Source organism: Humulus lupulus, chromosome X (assembly GCF_963169125.1).
Source record: "Humulus lupulus chromosome X, drHumLupu1.1, whole genome shotgun sequence".
NCBI lineage: Eukaryota > Viridiplantae > Streptophyta > Magnoliopsida > Rosales > Cannabaceae > Humulus > Humulus lupulus.
Genome location: NC_084802.1, coordinates 7,112,111 through 7,116,756, shown reverse-complemented (window position 1 = coordinate 7,116,756; position 4,646 = coordinate 7,112,111).

Sequence of the window (4,646 nt, the reverse complement as noted above, 5' to 3'; positions counted from 1 at the left end):
AGGCCTTCTTCCCAAGCTTAAATCCTAAACAAGTGCTCACAAAGAAGATGAAGGAGAAAGAAGGTACGGTAAGCTCCAAGAACTTGCTCTGTTTTCCCTCTGTTTCACAGCCTAAAGAGTTTATATCTATCCTAGGGGTAAAAAGGCCATTATACCCCTAGGTCAATTAAGGGTTTCTAAAGGCTCCCAAGGGTAAATTCGTCCTTTCCAACCTATCTCGTTAATCATAATTAACGCTCTCCAGTTCCCGCTATTCTCGATAATCACAAACATCAATACTTTATATCCCGTTACCCTTTAATTCCCGATAACGCTCTAATCATTAAAATCACCCCGAGACTCATCCCGAGCCTCGAACTTAAACCTGTTATGACTAGATCGCTAATTAATATACCATGGTCGTTTCATGCCGAATGGCTCGAACAAACCCACATTATAATGTGGTCTCAACAACATATCACCGACATGCATACAATTATACCCTCAACGGGCCAATTTATCATCACACCCCTGTAATTAAAATGTGGACCCACATGCATGCATTTAACATCATATTATAATATAATTCACATAAACATGCATATTATCATTTAATGGTATAATTAAACAATTATGGCCCTCCCGACCTACTATTCCTGCCATTAAAACACATCGGAGAATTCAGGGCATTACAATATGAGTGAGATTAGAGTGTTAAAAATTATGGATTTTCTAGGTTCGAAGGGGTCGGGTCATGGCTCAGTTCTTGGTGTGTCACGGCCCTTTGAAGCAGATAGGAGCTGGGGAGGAAGGGCGGGTCGCGGCATGGGGAGTGTTGGGTCGCAGCCCGTGTCTGGTTTGGGGCAAGTCGTGGCATAGGAAGCTTGGGCCGCGGCCCTTGATGGAATTTTTGGCCTTTTGGAGATTTTAGGCGCGGGAACCAAGCCTAGGGTGCTCAGGATCGATCCCACTACCGTGTTTGGTGGAATTCGATGTCCCGGAGGCTAGAACTTTATCCCTTATCTTGGTTGTGACTCGGTATAAGCTAGGGCTCGGGGAACGGATCGTGCTCAAGGGGCATCTCTCGTAATCAGAGCACCTGGAAATTAAAGGTAAGAGAACTGCACCCAGTTGTGAGTTTATAATGGGACTAAGGGTTCCCTACTCTTGTATGCGTTATAAAAGTTGGTATTATGCCATGAGAATATTAAACCAACGGCCTAAGAGTGTCGGAGTTTACATTGGCGCACAGGGCGCGGTTCAGCCACTGATATCTGAGGACAACTTAATATTCACTGAGCTCGTTTTAAGCGGACTGGAGTCAGTGGGGTAAACAGAGGGTGCGACCTAAGGGCGTCGACCCTGATTATTGTGTGATTTGATTGTCATTGTTAACTATTGAATATGACGTGCTGAATGGTTGAGTATTAGCTTGTGGATTCATGGTTATTTCTATGAGTTATGTGATTAATTTAGATTGCTAAGTGTATAAACATGCTTTAAGAGTTATATGATTATTATCAATGCTTGTGCTATGATGTTGTGTTTTCTTGCTGGACCTTGGCTCACGGGTGCTACGTGGTGCAGGTAAAGGCAAGGGTAAGCTTGGTCAGCCCTGATTCAGAGAGCTTTGAAGGTAGAATGTACATGACTAGCTGCTCGGCCGCCACGGTTGAGGAAGGGACAGGAACAGGAGGATCATAAATGTCTGTTTTGCCCTTAGAGTGGCTAGCGGTTGTTTATACCTTGAAATTTTGTAAACTGACTTTCAAACGTTGTTTTTTTTGGGATCCCTTGTACAAAACATTTAATTATATGAAATGTATCTTTTATGACCAAAACCTTTTAACCCTAGTTCACTAGTTGGTATTATGCCATGAGAATATTAAACCAACGGCCTAAGAGTGTCGGAGTTTACATTGGCGCACAGGGCGCGGCTCAGCCACTGATATCTGAGGACAACTTAATATTCACTGAGCTCGTTTTAAGCGGACTGGAGTCAGTGGGGTAAACAGAGGGTGCGACCTAAGGGCGTCGACCCTGATTATTGTGTGATTTGATTGTCATTGTTAACTATTGAATATGACGTGCTGAATGGTTGAGTATTAGCTTGTGGATTCATGGTTATTTCTATGAGTTATGTGATTAATTTAGATTGCTAAGTGTATAAACATGCTTTAAGAGTTATATGATTATTATCAATGCTAGTGCTATGATGTTGTGTTTTCTTGCTGGACCTTGGCTCACGGGTGCTACGTGGTGCAGGTAAAGGCAAGGGTAAGCTTGGTCAGCCCTGATTCAGAGAGCTTTGAAGGTAGAATGTACATGACTAGCTGCTCGGCCGCCACGGTTGAGGAAGGGACAGGAACAGGAGGATCATAAATGTCTGTTTTGCCCTTAGAGTGGCTAGCGGTTGTTTATACCTTGAAATTTTGTAAACTGACTTTCAAACGTTGTTTTTTTTGGGATCCCTTGTACAAAACATTTAATTATATGAAATGTATCTTTTATGACCAAAACCTTTTAACCCTAGTTCACTAATGGTTTTAGTGACACGTTTTCAACTAAATGATTTGATTAGCAAGTCCTGCACCTTTATAAATACACAGTGTAACGGTCTTGGCTACCCAGGGCGTTACAAAACTCCTGCCCCTAAGACGTTCCTTCACCTTGGCAAATCTCTAACTGAGAATATACCACTATATCGTTGATCAAGACGATCACAAATCCAATTCTAATAGTCTTTGAATACTCTACTCATCTAATTCATCAAAATAACTTGGCATTAACCAAATTCTCAAATCATAACTCAACACTCTCAGTGCCCTTATTTGATACAATAGTCAGTCTTCTGCATATCCTTCTCCCTGACCTTCAGCTGGTACTAACCAGATCAAAGATCCAACTTGGAGAATACCACCTTATCCAATAACTGAACCTTTTAGTCTTACGACTTTGATGAAGACGTTCAATACAGTGCCTTGGACCTGATTCCATCTTTGCCACCAATCCAATCACCATTTATCTCTTTGTTTAAAGACAACCCTTGAAAAACCCTTGGAAATCCATCCAAAAACTCACAGACTAATCCAGTCTGTCCTAATCCCACTGGCACAACCTAAATGGTATCCACCACATTAGCTAAGAGTCATATGCATTCTCCTGCAATAGATCTCTAGCTCTAAATACAGATGTCATCAGCATACCAAATCCATGCACAATGCCAAATATCACAAGGGCTTCCCACTCTCAAACCAAAGAATTATTATCCTTTCCTTGCAATCTAGCATAGCCTCAGACTTGGCTAACCAATCCAAATCCAGGATCATCTCGAAATCAATAATAACCAACCTTAGAAAAACCACTGATGAGTTTTCTCCATCATAACCTAACCCTTCTCTTAAAATTTACCCATGGAGTATCACATTCTCTATATAACATAACCATGTAATTTGCATATCATCTTTATGCCTGTCTATATGCAACAAACAAAGAAACAACATGGTACCAAAACCAGTCAGCATAATACAAAATCAGAACTAGAAAGCTGACCTGCCATCCCTGAGGAACCAACGTCAGTCTCAGTCTCTGAATCTGACTCCTTCAGAATGAACACTTGAGTTGGAGTCGAGTTGTCCATCCCTTTTTGCTTATCTTTCCTGTGCTTTGGGCAATCTTTCTTACGATGCCCAAACATTCTACATAAGAAACATGCCCTTGCTCGACATTCTCCCCGATGACGCCTCTTACACCGAGTGCATTCTGGGTAAGTCCTCCAGTTCTTTTCTGTACTTGCTTCAATAGATGGAGGTATCGCTACTTGAGCTCCATGCTCTTCAGCACTCTTCTTCTCAATCTGATTTCCTGTGCTTTCAACAGCAAGAGCCTTCCCTACCACCTGAGCGTAGGTAGAGATTTCATGCACTGGGGCAACTCTAATGCCCTGAGCTATTCTGGGATTCAATCCCTGGATAAACCTTTCCTTCTGAGCTACATATGTGGGTACCATATCAAAAGAAAACTTGGCCAACCCATCAAATCTGTTAACATACTCAGTTGCAATTGCATTTCCCTGAACCAGGTTCATAAACTCATTCATCTTAGCAGTCTTGGCTGCATCACAGTAATATCTTTCATTGAACAGCTGCCTAAATTCTTTCCAGCCCATCACAGCTGTGTCTCGTGTCTAGGATACTACTTCCCAACATGTCAAGGCATCATCCCGCAATAAATATGTAGCACAGATCACCCTATCGTGACCTATTCCCATATATTCTCAACCCTACACTGAGCTAAAACTGGTGCCACTCCTAGCAAAACAAAGGAAGAGGTGTTCCCCGACAGGTTTCGCTGTTGCTTTAAACACCCAATCTCTTTCTTTTGCCTCTGCAATCTTAATTGCAAATATGTAAACATTTGCTGAAATTTCTGAGGGGCAGATGAAGAACTCAACCCCTGGCTGAAGCTCCCAGCCTCAGTATAACCACCATCAGGTCTCATTATCTGCCTTGGATACATACCTGCTGGTTGAATATGCAGTCAATAACTTGACCCATTAAACACGATGAGCATATCAAGAGCTCCCCCCCCCCCCCCCCCCCCCACGAAACAATCTTACCATACTACATTCATAAACCACTACAATGCTAAAAACATGCCCACGACAT